This window comes from Mus caroli, unplaced genomic scaffold, assembly GCF_978045245.1.
Source record: "Mus caroli unplaced genomic scaffold, Mus_caroli_1 scaffold_2, whole genome shotgun sequence".
Lineage (NCBI taxonomy): Eukaryota > Metazoa > Chordata > Mammalia > Rodentia > Muridae > Mus > Mus caroli.
The window spans coordinates 129,128,789-129,144,814 of NW_028227257.1; the positions used below are offsets into that span (position 1 = coordinate 129,128,789).

General features: G+C 41.8%; 1 long non-coding RNA gene across 1 annotated transcript in view; it reads left to right on the forward strand.

The window, feature by feature from the left end:
• Nucleotides 1-14,581, forward strand: part of LOC147005923 (uncharacterized) — a 48,875-nt gene extending 34,294 nt beyond the window's left edge. The window contains exon 4 of the long non-coding RNA XR_015045326.1: nucleotides 14,495-14,581. This is a non-coding gene — a long non-coding RNA (uncharacterized LOC147005923). The remainder of the gene's footprint in view (nucleotides 1-14,494) is intronic.
• The last annotated feature ends 1,445 nt before the right edge of the window (nucleotides 14,582-16,026 follow it).

Below are 16,026 nucleotides of genomic sequence, written 5' to 3' on the forward strand. Positions count from 1 at the left end.
CTCCTCACTGTGGCTAATGTTAGGGCTTTATTCCTCTAGTACACTAAGTAGCCGTTACTGAAATAGTATGGACTTCTCCCAGTTTTACTATGATGATCCTATAAATCTTGCCAAACTCTCTCCTTAGCAACTTTATTATTGACTTGTGTCAGACCCACACGTCACTGAGCCTTTTGTGATCCTGAGAAAGTTATGTCACCAAGTGTCCGCGACAACCCAATATATACAACTCAAAAGTGGATTGTGATGCTCAAATAGTGAAGGAACACAGCCCCCATCACCCTATCATGGGAGGTAGAACCACACCTCCCATCACCACTACCAGATTCTAGTTCCCTTCAAAAAATTTACTTTCCTGAAATTGTCAACAACTAGTACTTAAGGCTTCTCTTTCATTTGCTGTCTCCTTTGAACAATCATTTACAATCCCTTTTATTAAGAAAATCCAAAACATTAGGGCAGCGAAAACTAGTCTGGGGAGATAATGGCTTGGACAGCCCAGAATTCTCTCCTGGCTTCAGGTAAGATAAATCTGCTTTGTCTGACCCATTATAGATATTAAAGACGTCAAGAAAAGAATAGCCATTGCAATTATGTGACTTTAAAGTATTTTCCAAAAGAGCCCTATCTGTCATCGGTTATGCAAGCTGACCAAATGCTCACGATGACAGACAGACAGCTGGTTCTCATTCATATTAAGTTCCTTCCAAAGCAAAAGGAATGTTAAGGCAATCTGGGCTCCTATTATGTTGATTCCAATGTAATTGCATTTGTTATTTCCTGGCAATGTGGTAAATCAAGCTGTGGCAAGAAGGTGGATATTTCACAGAAGTAATTTTAGAGAACATGAAATTGGATCACGTGTTGTGCTAAACTCTCTTCTGCTTTGAGACAAGTGATGTCCAGTGAAGGCATGGGGCAGGTACTGAGGAGGGAGAGAACAAATTTTACTTCAAAGATAAGAAAGCCATGTTTTTCCACATGTAGATGCAAATATATAAAGAACAAAGAAAGGCAATGAACTAACACACTGTGGGGTCAAAGGCGTGGACAAACTGTCTTGGTGCAAGAGGCTTATTTCTCTTCTCCTTCCCCTCCCCTCCCCTCCCCTCCCCTCCCCTCCCCTCCCCTCCCCTCCCCTCCCCTCCCCTCCCCTCCCCTCCCCTCCCCTCCCCTCCCCTCCCCTCCCCTCCCCTCCCCTCCTTCACTGCTCCTTCTCTCTGTCCTCAGCCCAGAGGCTGCAGAAGCAGCTGCTTCCCAACAGCGTGTATCCTCCAAGCACACCGTGCTCTCCTGATGGTCAGGCTGCCCATTAATTAATGTCTACAGCCAGGGGTTGCTGACCCTTCTGATTTCATTACAGTCAGAAACTCTCTGGTGCTTACTCTCTCATTCATACAAAGGCCAAGTGCTTTTGGAGTCCTTTTATAAACCGTCTGCCTAAGGGCCCAAATCAAAAAGGAATCTAATACTGGTGCTAAATGATCATTCTGTGGCCTAAAAATCTGTGTTCAAAATTATTCTTGCCTGTGATATGACCCCTTGTTAATACCAGAAATAAAGAATTATCCCTATGTGAGAGAAAAGCTCAAAGGAATTTGACCTTAAAGGGTATGATGACCTTAACACAAATTTAAATATTGAGACTCACAGACTAATATTTTTTCCTATAGACAGCAGGGATGCAGCTGTTCCATTGCTTTATACGTTTTAAAGAAATGGTGAGTGAGAAACCTGGAATAACCAGGACGTCCCTAGGACACAAATGTGCCTGGAAGTCCTAGGAAAAGACAACCCAGCAAGATCGTCACTGCAGCCTGCATGGTTTCTTGAGAGCATGCAGAATGAACACATCTGCAGCGCAGCCAGTGGTGGCACTGCTGGGAGAACTGAGCTTGGTTCTAGTTGCCATAAACGAGCCAATCCAATTAAAGAGTTCACTTCAAAGCTTTTCAAAGAGATCAGCTTTGGCTAGCAGAGCTTCAGATCTTACAGGTGACTTTCCCATTTGTTCCTTGTGTGTCCTTGAAAACCCCTCCTGTGCCTTTGCTTCTCTCATTGGCTTGGCCCAAAGTATCTTTATGACCCATGCTCTTTTATTAAATAACAGATGATAAGCTTGTTGCTGGGGTCTTGGAGGTTTAAGGTTCTCTTGTCCTGTTCAACAATTCTCTGTTTTCACACACACACACACACACACACACACACACACACACAAATCAGTGTGTGTGTGTGTGTTGACACCAAGATAGTGTATCAACAACAAATAGCTTTTGTTGGTGCCAGCCTTGAGATTTTTAACTTCTGAAATATTAACAAAAATTATTGGTTGTTGTACATATGGCAATTTGGACAGATAACAAAATAATCAAAAACTTGCATTCTTCCCACCCCCATCCCCGAGGACACTGCCTTTCTTCAGGTACATGGGTCAGAGAGCAAAGTACCTTAGATTTTAGCCCCACATCCCCCTTCATTGACATGACACCCTTTAAGGTATGAATGAATTCATATGTCATCTATATATTGTTTAATGAAGAATGGTCTCACCTTCAAATCACCTTTGATTTGATGGTACAGTTTGATTGGGACCAGTATAGTCCAATGTCTTTCCACTTTAAAGGACCCTGAGGGGCATCCAGAAAGACCTCTAAGGATACAGAAAAAACAATAGCATACTAAGTTTTGACTTCATTAATCTTGAAAATAAAATGTTACTAATGCTTTGGTTCTAACCACTCTGAAGATAATGCATTGGCATCATGTGTATTCATAATGAGGCCAACCCAAATGAGCTTGCCTTTTACAGAGCTTTGCATCACTTTAAAGAGAAGTTCTGTAGTCCTCTTTCTCCATTTGCCGAGTCAAGGTGGTGTCTATACAGCTTTCTATCTGCCTGAATTTGTCTTATTTTTAGGAAAACATGCAGTATTCATTCTTTTATGCCTGGTTTATTTCACTTAGCATAATGTTATCAGGGTTTATCCATGGTACATGGTGTATCAGAATTGAATTTTCATCCTAGAGTAGGAGAATATTCTGTTACAAGTACAAATCACATTTGTTTATCCACTTAGCTGTTGGTGGACCTTTGAGCTGCTTCTATGTTTTGTCTATAGTAAACAATTCTATTATGGACACTGGTATTGAAGTATCTGTTTGGATCTCTGCTTTATTACTTTGGATCAATATGTAGAATTGAATTTGCTGGATCAATGATATGATTATTTCTTTTAAAAGCCATTATACTGACCCTACCATGACCATACTATTTCCGGTGGCCATCACTAATGTGTGAGTACTCCAATTTCTCTATATATCTACCGGAACTTACTTTCTGTCTCTATTTATTTTTTCAGATAACCAGCCTAATAGAGGTGAAATAGCATACCACTGTTTTGATTTTCACTTCCTGGTCATTTGCAATGTTGAGCATTCTGTATTTATTGCTCACTCATTCATCTTCTGTGGAGAGATGTCTACAAAACCCTTTGCTTATTTTCAAGTTGGGTTGGTTTTCATATTCTGGATATTGACTCTTCATCACTGTATGGTTTGCAAATATTTTGTCTCTTTCCATGAGCTGTGTTTTCCCTCTGGTGATGAACCATTTCTTCAATGTGAAAAACTTGTTAATTTCATCAAAGTCCTTCTTCAACAAAGATAAACACAAATTTATCCACTCTGTTCTTTTGTTGCTCTGTACTAGATTATCTTTAAACAATGATTCTCACCCACTACATGTGTGATTGTTATGTGTGATGGATGTGTGTGTGCGTGCGCGTGCACATGTGCACACATGCCAGAGGCCAATGTTGAATGTCTTCTTCTCCAATTGTTGACTGCTTTTCTTTTTTGAGAAAGGCTAGCTCTTTGAATGTGGATTAAATTAGACTTGATGGTCTGCCAGCTGAAAAGATCCTCCTGCTTCTGCCTCTCCAGTGCTGGGATTGTCAGGGCAAACTGGCACATCTGTTTCTAATTTTATTTATATAAAACGTAACGTTGATGCTGGGGATCTGAACTTAGGCCTTCAAGCTTGTATGGCAAATACTTTACTGACTGAACCATTTTGTTGTCCCGGGTTTGTAGCTTTTATAGAAGGTATCATAGAGGAATGGGAAGAATTCCATCAAATATAGGAAGTTCACACAAGTGTTTCCATGCAATAGAGCACTCTAGGAGCATCATAGGGGTTCACACCAGTGTTCCCATGTGATAGAGCACTCTCAGCTCATCATAGGGGGTTCACACCAGTCTTTCCATGCAGTAGAGCACCCTCAGCTCAGCATAGGGGGTTCACACCAGTGTTTCCATACAACAGAGCACTCTCAGTATGCTCCATGTGGAATAGTTCTGTCACTTTGAGTGGATTTTCTAATCCTTTTATTTATGTTTTTATTTTATTTTTAACCTACATAGTTACTAAAATAAATCTTCACACATATCAAGCAAATGGCTGAAGGAATACCTGGTACAGAAAATTCAAAGACAAAGTAGGACTAATACTATACATGACAGCGGTGATAAGAGGATCTGAGAGTCAGCCCTTCAACTCCCAGCTGTGACTGTCAATTGCGTTGGGAAGAGTTGACAAGGAGTCAGCAAAAATTCACAAACATCAACGCAAGTGTTTTAAAATGTGGATTTAGCTCTGCTGTTCACAACACAGGGCAAACTGGAGTGCTTGGGTGTCAATAGTCAGAGACAATACCCAAACTCAAAAGTTGTTTATGTTTGTGACAAAATTCTTTTAAATACTGCACCCATAACATTTTAGGGTCAATTTATATTATATACCACACAGGTTGATATTTATAGGTTCACAACTTATAGAAGAACGCATCTTGTAATTTTTTTCCTAGAGGTATTTTTAAAAGTTAAGCATTCTGGTTCCCATAAATATAAGTAAGCTTGCAGACATAATTTTCCCTCAGTTTTTTAAGGAGGAAACTGGCACACAACTGTGTCAAGAGATTTTTCTTTCCTTTAAAGAAAAAGTACGAGCAACTTGACTCCAGTGTGTTTGCCATGAGCTACTCGGTGAATCACTGCAAAGGTAGTGGATGCTTAGTCCTCTTGCTGTTTGTGAGAACAACGGGTCTCTTATCCCTCTGTGTTTATGTGCACTCAGAGTGTACAGGCTTGTGTAATCCTTGTCACAAAACACTATGACCCTGTGAGACTAATTTGATGCCAGAAAAATATTGTAGCTGAGTTGAGCTGTGAAAGGCATTCTGGTCCTGAGATATGCCAATAGAAAGGAGAATTTCCTCAATAGCAAAACTGTAGATCATCCATCACCCTGAATCTCAGCATCTGTGTGCTGTTCCAAGGCAAGTCAGTTATGAAGCTAGGGAGTGAACTCTTTGAATCCGTGTTTACGCTGATGTTATTCCAGAAAGGAGTAAGAAAGATGTGACCTTTCTGTCTCAGTGCTCAGATGTACATCCATGAAAGCCTAAACTGACAGGGATGATAATTGTATCTAGTGGTTTTTGTTCCTTTACTGAGTGAGCATGGCATCTTTCCATTGTACATGAATATTCTCTATCCACATTGCCTTTGTCTTCAGAGCCATGCATATCCAATGGCCAATCCAACCTCGTTGAAAAATAATTACCTTAAAACGAGAGGAGCTTTTCTGGTCACACATTTGATGACCATAGCTATGAAAACTATCTTTGAGAAACACTGAATTCTCTGGGTAATTCTGACTTGAGACTAAGGCACTTCTTTAAATCCTGAAGGACAGCAAAGTTTCAGAGCTTCAAGGGCTGCACACCACCCACATTTTCCTGCAGACAGCTGGAAGGTTAACTCGGACAGTGGCTTATGTGGATTTGCTCTCCCAAAGTAAGCCAACTGGGCTCACCATGAAAGTAGAAAAGATCTCAATGCACGTAAGAACCCAAGTCTTACCAGGACAATAGGACAAGAGCGGACTTCAAAGGATGCTTCTCGTTTGGGCCAGGTTTTAGGAGGTGATTCGTCCAGAAGACAGAATATATGCTAAGGCAAGGAAAAGAGATAAAAAACTCAGCAAAGTAGAGGACAGAGAGATAATGATCATAGAATCAAATCCATATTGACCTCCATCTGTGAGGGACAGCCTATGGTGGGCAGTACATGGATGGGATAAGTTGGCGACATGGGTCTATGCCCAGGAGAACGAACAACTCTTGTTCTGAGAAGATGAGGTTGGAAGCTTGAGGAATTGCATTTACCCTTCCTGCACATATTGGTAGTGGGACGCGTCTGTAGCCTGGATCCCACTGATGTGCCACAGTGCTACATCAGCATCTCTTTGCAGCTCACTTTCCCCGCTCATTTTGACTTGTTTCAATTCTGGTCACCTCCGTGGCTTCTGGTCTCTTTATTCATGGCAACCTGGTCTCTTCTCTGAAATCTAAAGACAACTTTAGGGGAAGTGTTAACTGTCTTAATCCAGGGTCAGCATCATCTTAATGAACCTGCCACCCCAGTTGACCACACCTACTTTACAGTCATGCTCTCCTTCATGAAGTATGACTGTTCCTCTCTAGAACTGCTATCTGGTGATGGGGACGTTGGCTCTCTCCTTCCCTCAGCTCATGCAGTAGCTCCTCTGATACTCCCCTGCTTTAGTGTCAACCTCTTTGGCTCTGCTGAACCTCTACATGTACACCCCTTTCATTTTTCCCACTCTGTGACCCATATTTGGCTTCTCCTCTTTCTCTGTCCCATCACTGAACATCCCAGCCTCTCTGTTGATGCTCCAGCTTCTCTGGCTCCATTTTTATGCTCATCATGCACTTTTACACTCCAGTCCCTGACTCCCTTGAACAATTGTGTTCCTGACATCATAGAAACCTCTTCTCTCATAGGACTAGCTAAAACATGCCTCTTCTGTGCTAACATGCAGCAGAGCCTCTTGCCTGTAAACCCTCAAGACCTCTAGCATTTCTGATAGCTTGGACAACTTGTGACATTATTCAAAAATACAGTCTTTAAAAATGTGAGGCATCTAGGGTTTTGGGTTCTGCTCACATGGGAAGAGATCAGGATGGAGTATCACCACCTGTCTTTAATAAAAAATACAGACAAATTGAAAATTCCTTATTTTTGAGTCCAACAGAGAACTGTGGCTGGAAAGCAACTTACTGGTGTGGATAGAGGCAACAAGCTTGCTCTTGTTGGGTAAACGGTATCTAACTAGGACCAAGCTGCTAAAGGCTGTGCTCCAGGCTTGGCAGATGCTTCATTCAAAGAGCCAGAGAACAAATTATCTATTCCAGTGCTAAGTAATACGTTCTCTAATAGAGAAAGGGAACAACATGCCAGATCAGATGAGTAATTGAAAAGAGAGAAATTGACACTATAAGAAACAAAAGCTGAGTCCAGCCACACGTGATGATACAGCAAAAGAGGTGACAAGGACCAACAGGTGATCAGATAAGCTGCCACCCATGACCTTGGTCTACATGCTCTATCACAACCTTTGTGTTTTTCCTAAAACAGAAAGGGGAAGGGAAAGTTTAGGCAGGCTCCCCAGAGCTGAGAAATAAATCTCACACAGTCATAACCAAGGCAGGTTCTGTTTCCTGTTGAGAAGCAGACACCCTGTCAATGTTCTAGGATCCCAAAGACAGAAGCATCTTTGATGGATGGTTAGTGGGGTTTTGACAGAGTCCAGACTCCAGCATTAGCCTCTCTGTAGCCCCGTGTAGTGCTAACCCTGCGCAGTCAGTCCTTGGCAAGAATCCCTCTTCAATGGCTCTTGGACAGGGTCAGCCCAGTCTGCTCTGACCCCACCCCAAGGCATCAGAATCCCACTGTGACATATGTTCCAGCCTGCCCAAACCTTCTGCTATCTGATGGCATGTCACTTGTGACTTGTTTTTCTTCATTTCCCTTCCCTGTTCCCCATGGCAGCAACTTTAATCCCTCAACATAATTCAGCTTATTACTTTACAGTATCCACTTCACACTTAACGAGTGATCAGGCTTCCTGCATTGCACAAACAGAGACTGTTCAGATAATAGGGCTTATGTGTCACATCTCATACACACAGGTTGTGCTTTTGTTCTTCTTACAAAGCACTCATTAATATTAACACCGTCTTTGTGTGGGCATGTTATTGCCTCCTTTCAAGAAGATATGAAGCCTTAGAGAGGCTCAGACTTGAGTCTAAGGAGCTGCTTGGCCTTTGCTCTTTTCTATGGCCTTATCTTTCCTCGAGAAGACAAAACTCAAACAGAAATTACTACAAATCAAATCTACCTTTGGATCTCCTCCATTTATTACTTCATTAAAAAAAAGAAAAGAAAAGAAAGAAAGAAATGATCTTTCAAGTTCTCTTTAAGTAGAACCTGACTCCTCATCCAGATATCTGATGTGGACATCAGGCTTCTGAAGGCAGGTTTTAATGCGGGTGGAGACATGGGGGTGACAGACAGTTGGAGGCCATGGGGGAGTTTACAGGAAAATCCCAACACATAGAAGGGGAATGAGAGAGAACCAGATGAACAAACCAGATGAATACAGCTTTATGCTTGACCCTGGTTGCTTCGAACTGACTGTGTAGGACTTTGGTGGGCAGTAGGGGCAGGGGGAGTGAAGAAGAAAAGACCAACACATTTGTCTTTTAAAATATTGACCAAAAAAAAAAAGCCCAAAACAAAACAAAACAAACAACCCCTCAAACAAAAACAAAACAAAACAAAACCCCACAAAACCTACCTGACTTACTAGAAGTAATTTGGAGAGGTTGCCTTGGCTTTCCTCCCTTCCTTCCTCTAGGCGTCCTTTATTTCTTATCTCTCCCTGCCCCAGGTATGACAACAGCACGTTGCCAGGTTGGCTGAAAATTTGTGGCCCTCCTGCCCTACCTCCTGAGGGTTGAGAGTATAAGCAGGTCCAACCACCTCCAGCCTTTCGTGGCTCCTCTGAGTAAAGCCCACCTCTCTCTGCATCTGTGCTGAAGTATTAACTGAGACTTTACTGTATCAACAAAACAAGCAGAGTGTGCAACTGTGACTCGTGGGCTTGCTCAGTGCTCCCTCAGCTCTAACATGGCAGTTTAGCATTTTCAGAAGGAATGAATCTTCTTGTTTTAAATTTATTAGTTAAAAAGCTTACTCTCCAGAGTTTTAAGTAAGAAAAACAAACTACATTTAAGTGAACATTAGGTATTTGTTTTAGCAAACTAGTGTGATCCAGAGTCATTTTAAATATTTACATTTATTGTTTAATGTGTGTGTGTGTGTGTGTGTGTGTGTGTGTGTGTGTGTGTGTGTGTGAAGGTGTCTGGGCATGGGCGATGAGGTTGGATTCTCCCTAGAGCTGGAGTTCTAGGTGACTGTAGCCACCTTAGGTCCTCTGCAGGAGCAGTTCATATTTGTAACCATGGAACCATCTATCTAGGCCCAACTCAGACTCATGTTTTTTTAAATGTCACATTGTCCTAGTGTGGAGCAATTTTTCGGGGGACTAGACAGCAGTCCAGTTTACACTGAAAGTGGGCAGCTCGGGTTTCTTCATCGTCAGGAAATCTACGTTCTTCTTTTATGCAATGTGTCCTTGTTCTTACAAAAAATAACAAGTTACTAAGACAGCCTGGGTGGGAAATGTATGCTAAGTGTGTACTCGAGTATAAAATAATGATAAAGGCTATTATTCATTGAGCTAAATTTCTGGCTAATGTATTGCCAGAGAAGATTCAGTCCAACGAGAACTTATGGCTATGATTTTTCTTAATGTTTAATTTTATGTAAGTCAACTGAATATTTATCAGCTTATGCATTATTTGTTTATTCTATCACTTATATCCCCGATTAACAAACATATTAAGTCAACTCATTATGAAACACGGGCTAAATTCATTGCTGATGAATGTGTAACTGGTAGATTTTATAGTGAGGTGACTTAACATCTGTGTTTGCATAGGACCTAGCTTGCTTCGAGTGATTTTTTTTCCTCCTACTTCTGCAGTTGTATATGTTGGTTTCTAGGAAAGAAAGAAGGGAAGGTAGGAAGGAAGGAAGGAAGGAAGGAAGGAAGGAAGGAGGAAAGGAAGGAGGAAAGGAAGAGGAAAGAGAGAAAAAGAGATAATGGCCTGGAATTAGTGAAGGAACTTACTGAAGTGTCATTCGAGAGGAACCTGAAAAGAAGGTGCTGGCGGAGGTTCAAAGTCACTCTTATGTCCAGGGAACAAATTGGTAATGGTTCTTTTGTGGATTTGAACTCATGATCCAGGTAGACATCATTTTATTAAACCCAAACAGTGGATCTCTGTGTGTGAAACCCTATGTTAAGTTCTAAATCAGTACACATCATCCTAGCACTTCTATTGTTACCATAACTGAAGGAATTCTGGAAACAGGTTCTTCATGAGAAACTGATAATATACCCCATGAGGAAAATAATTCTTTATGATTCAGCAGCACAGATTTGGCTCTTGTCAAAGTCATAGGGAACAATAATGCTCCATAAATTTCATGAAATTTTTACAGGTACCTTCAAAACAAAGGAGAAATTTCATTATGTCACAATGAAAAAAAAACCCATAAGACATTAAATTATTTTCATCCTTCACTTCAGAAGGACAGTGTGAGTCAGTTTGCCCTCCTAATAACTTATCACCCTGAGTATGTTTGTCACAATACCTAACACGATTAGTGTGAAGGAGCAAAGGTCTCCTATCCACTTTCTCAGTTTCTGTCCAGTCCATGGCCAATGGCCATGCTACTTTGAGCTTGGGGTGGGGCAGGATATGTCAATGGCAGCAGCATATGGCCATGCAAAAACTATTCAGTTCATAGCCAGGATCACAAAAAGGAAGGACTGGCCTTTGAACTTCCCACAAATCACACCATCACCTCCCAATGACATCACCCAGAGGACCAAGCCTTTAACACAGCGGCTTGGAAGAGACTAACTTCGAAAATATAGCACCTGCACATTTGCAATGAAATCATTCAGTCGGAAGTGTTGTTGAACTTCTCGAGATGGCAGGAATTGTTACAAGCTGTGAGGACATAGAGATGATGAAGATGTACCCTGTGTGGTTTCTACGGAGTCCATTTTATAATAAGGATATGCAGTTAACAAAAGTTGTCGCTAAGCTTCCAGACATAACAGGACTGATGCACATATGAACTGACAGAGACTGTGGCAGCCTACACAGGATAAGCCAGATGGGATCCCAACGTGAGAGAGGAAGTGAGAGTATTAAAGGAGCTTGCAGCCGTGTTCAGATGAGCTTACCTCATATTTATCAGCACTGTGAACTTAGGCAAGTATTTTAGATGCTTTGAGCCTTAGCTTCCTGGGGTGGAAAATAACTTGCTACATTACAAGGGAAACATGTAGTACTTGGCAGGCTTAATATTCAAGGACTACCACATCTCCCTTTTGGTGGAAGGAAAGAGAGACTTCACTGGAGAAAACTATTGTCCCTTGGCTGTTTCGGCATGTTCCGCCAGGTGGAGCTCATTTTGACAGTAGATATAGAAATGCATCAAGGAATCTGAGCTATGTTTCCCTGTAGAATAATTTTATTAAAATACACATAATTCCTTCAAGACCATTGCTGGTTTTACATGGAAAAGCAGTTCCACCCAACCCAGCTTGGCAGGGGAGAGTGAACCTTTGTCAAATCCTATTTAGCTCTTCAGAGGCGCTTTCCAACTGGTTTCGCCTGTAGCTATTTTTTTTTTTTTTAATGAGCTGGAGAATGGAGTTTGCAATAGGTTAAGGGCTGCAAGTGTAACATAGAATTCTTCATCTCTGGGCTCTGATGTAAGCATTTCTTCTGGAGGTAGGGGTTTGGTGTTTGAAAAGCAAATTCCTTTGCTTTTCAAAGTTTCCTGGCACTCTGGGGTTTGGAGCATTTATCATAGTAAACTGCAAGAGCTGAGGCCTACCCCAGCCTTTGGAGATGGGAAGATGTTGTGCATGTGGTAAGCGGTGAGGGAATGGGGCAATGATTGCGCCTTGGGGAACAGGCTTTCTGGAGGTTTCTGTTCTCCCGTCCCAGCTGTCTCTATTAGTAACAGAAGCCTTGTGTTTCTCAGCCTTAGGCATCTGGTTCCAACCCAGATGCTGTAAGGTCACAGTAGAATACAAAGAAAATATCCAGGTGTTTCAGATTCAATAATGCTTGTTAAAGTGGAAGTGATAAGAATAATCACATTAGCTTTGGTTATGAGCATATTTTGTTTGCAGAAGTTATCCATGTAAATAACATGAATTACTATATTAAACATAGTGATTTCTAAAGTAATAAACAGTTATGTAACCATTTTCTTATACTTATTAGGGACTTCTTGCATACACTTCTTTGAAACTTGTACTGGCTGGTTTTGTGTGTCAACTTGACACAAGCTGGAGTTATCATAGAGAAAGAAGCCTCCCTTGATGATATACCTGCATGAGATCCAGCTGTAAGGCATTTTCTCATCTAGAGATCAAGGGTGGGAGGGACCATTGTGGGACATGTCACCCCTGGGCTGGTAGTCCTGGGCCCTATAAGAAAGCAAGCTGAGCAAGTCAGGGGAAGCAAGCCACTAAGTAACATCCCTCCATGGCCTTTGCATCAGCTCCTGCTTCTGACCTGCTTGAGTTCCTGTTTTAACTTCCTTTGATGATAAACAGCAATGTGGAAGTGTAAGTTAAATAAATCCTTTTCTCCCCAACTTGCTTCTTGATCATGACATTTTGTGCAGGAATAGAAACCCTGTCTGAGACAAAACTCCAAAGTATTTTGATGCATTTGTGTTGTTGTTGTTTTCTCATTTCACTGAAGAGAAGACTAAAACTCAGCAGAGCTTTATAATTGCTTTCAAGTTACCTGACCAGGTTCTGGGACTGAACCTGGCTAATAAAACTCCAACTTCTTGGATGCTCACAGTCATCTATAGGATGGAACACAGAGCCCCCAATGGAGAAGCTAGAGAAAGTACCCAAAGAGCTGAAGGGGTCTGCAACCCTATAGGTGGAACAACAATATGAACTAACCAGTACCCCCGGAGCTCATGTCTCTAGCTGCATATGTAGCAGAAGATGGCCTAGTTGGTCATCATTGGGAAGAGAGGCCCCTTGGTCTTGCAAAGTTTATATGCCCCAGTACAGGGGAACACCAGGGTCAAGAAGTGGGAGTGGGTGGGTAGGGGAGCAGGGTGGGGGGAGGGTATAGGGAACTTTCAGGATAGCCTTTGAAATGTAAATAAAGAAAATATCTAATAAAAAAAGAAAAAAGCCAGGCAGTGGTGGCGTATGCCTTTAATCCCAGTGCTTGGGAGGCAGAGGCAGGCAGATTTCTGAGTTCAAGGCCAGCCTGGTCTACAGAGTGAGTTCCAGGACAGCCAGGGCTACACAGAGAAACCCTGTCTTGAAAAAAAAGACCCCCCCAAAACAAAAAGAAAACCCCAAAACAAAACAACAACCCCCCCAAACAACAACAACAACAACAACAACACCCTCCAACTTCTAAGCTACATGTTGCACACACAGAAATTCATTGACATTTGCATTTCTTAGATTTGATCCAGTAACTTGAATGATTAACATTGTTATCAACTGAAGTTGGTCCCCTGCCAAAGCCCATGTGTCAAAGGCTTGGTCCTTGAGAGGTGGTAGAGCTTTAAGGGAGGTTTGTAGGCTAGTCCTCTCCTTTCCTTTTCTGTTCCTCGACATGAACGGATTTGCTTTGCCATGCTATGTGCTGGCATGGTATATGCTGCCTGGCCATAAGCCTAAAACACTGACCATGGCCTGGAATGAAAATATCTCAGCCTTGGATTTCCCTTTGTAAACAAATTACCCCATGAATATTTGCTTTTATTCTCATGAACCCAAAACCCAGATACATTTCGACCCAGCCTTTCCAGCCTTTGAATACCTCTGTGGCTAGTTGTTGATCTTAGCTCTGGACCCTTCCGTCAGCCTCGCTTGCTGCCAGACTGAGTTGAGAGCTGTGTCTTCTGAGGTTTGTTAGCTTCTTTCAAAATAAAGGAAAGCTATGGCAGGTCACTGTTTGCCTCAAAGGATTCATAGAATGCAAGAGTCTGCCCTCAAAGTCACAGGAGATGATGAATTGTCAGAAGTTAATGTTGCTGGTCACCGACTTGGCAGTCACTTTCAAAGCTGTCACCCAAAGCAAAATAGGCTAAGCTCTATTCTTGTAAATGTAGCGTAGCACTTCTTTTGGCCATGAGGATAAACATCTCTCATCATCCATTCTCTTTCAACATCTGAGGACTGTAGCCTTTTCCACATTCTGTATAAATCAGGAACTCAGAGAACTTAAAGCCCAAATCTCCTTATTGGCTCAATATTTGGGGCTTTTAAGTGAGTCCAGCCTGGCTAATACACAGTGTATTTGCATATTTGTCTTAAAGTGTTATTCTGGAACCATGAGACTAATAAAAGATGAAAAGAACGAATGACTCTTGTTCAATTTTATAAATGGTATCTATTTATTCATCTAAACATACTGTGTTTACTCACTAGATCATGAACACTATGCCTGGAGATCCTTCCTCATGGGGCACTGGACAACAAACAACCTACAGCGGTGGAACCGATCCTAACAATGTCATAAAACACTACACAAGTCTCAACAGGCTTTCTTCTAGAACTTAAAAAGTAAACAAAAAAAGAAAGAAAGAAAGAAAGAAAGAAAGAAAGAAAGAAAGAAAGAAAGAAGAAAGAGAAAAGAAAGAAAAGAAAAGAACTTAATTTGATCTGAGGATCTAATTTACTATGGATGTTTTCAAAGAGAAGAATTAAAAATATGAGGGAAAGCAATATTTTTTCCTTTTCTCTGACCAAGGCTGGAACTCCACAACAAAAAAGATTAAGGAGATAAAAGAGTCTACATTTGTACAGTAGGAGCTCCTTAGGACCCAAGTGCCTTAGAAATGGTCCAGAGTGTGTAAAACTGTTTTTTCCCCCTTCTTTTCATTAAGTTTGATGGTGTGGGCAGTTACAGAAAAATCTGATTGGAGAATGTTGGAAGGACACAATGGTAAGAGGCAGACGGACCTGAGTGAGGACTGCACTGTACTGTGTAGAGAGCTCTGCTACGGAATACTTGATGAGCCCACACATACTACTTCAGCCGCAACACTGAAGAAAACAAAACCGAACAGTAAGGTCCTGATGTTCCCAAGCTGTTAAGGCAAGACCAGTTGTCTCCTCTAGTGGTGGGCTCCTCTAAACTGAAAGTTTTATGTCCTGCTTCTGCGGATGTCGGAGCTTGTGCTCGTTGTCCGAGTCAGGGAGAAGAGTAGGGAAAAAGGTGAAGACCTTGCTTGTATTCTTTCCTCAAGGCTAAGGTGACATGCTTTGGGGCACTGTGTCACGTCCCCCTTAAAACAACCAAATATTAAAAATATGAGCTGGGTGGGGTCGTACATGCTAATATTCCTAGCTCTCATGAGGGTGAGGCAGGGGACTGTGTCAGGTTCAAAGCTAGCCTGGGCTACATTACTCCGCCAGTAGAGGTGACATAGTAAACCTCATCCAAGCAAACAAACAAAAACAAAATTCAAAAAACACAAAACGCGACGGAACAAAAGCAAGAAAACAAAACGAAAAGCCAAAAAAAAGCTGATTAAATGCCGATTTCAGCTGGTAGTTTCACCTCGAACACTGCGAAGCCGTGAGCTTATTATTATTTGTAGAAACCAAACAATGGCTTGTCACCCCACAGATTTCTGCTTGGGTTTTGATGCTTCTGGCACACTTCAGCTGGAAATGCAGCAGGTTCCTGGTGTCTGTGGGAAGACCAAAACCAGAAACCTAGACATCTTCACTGACAGGTGGAAAGACCCTAGACTGGGAAACCCCGCATGCCCTATGTATCATTAGCAGTGAACTCTAGAGTGGCTTACAATAACTGAGTGCCCCTTATGGAGACCCAGCCAAAAACCTCCCTTACAAGAGCAAGAAAGTAAAATGCTTTAATCTGGAATATTAATATTTTGGGGTTTTCTGAGGTTTTCTTTCATCATTTCCTTAAGTAATTCCCTTTCTTTCAT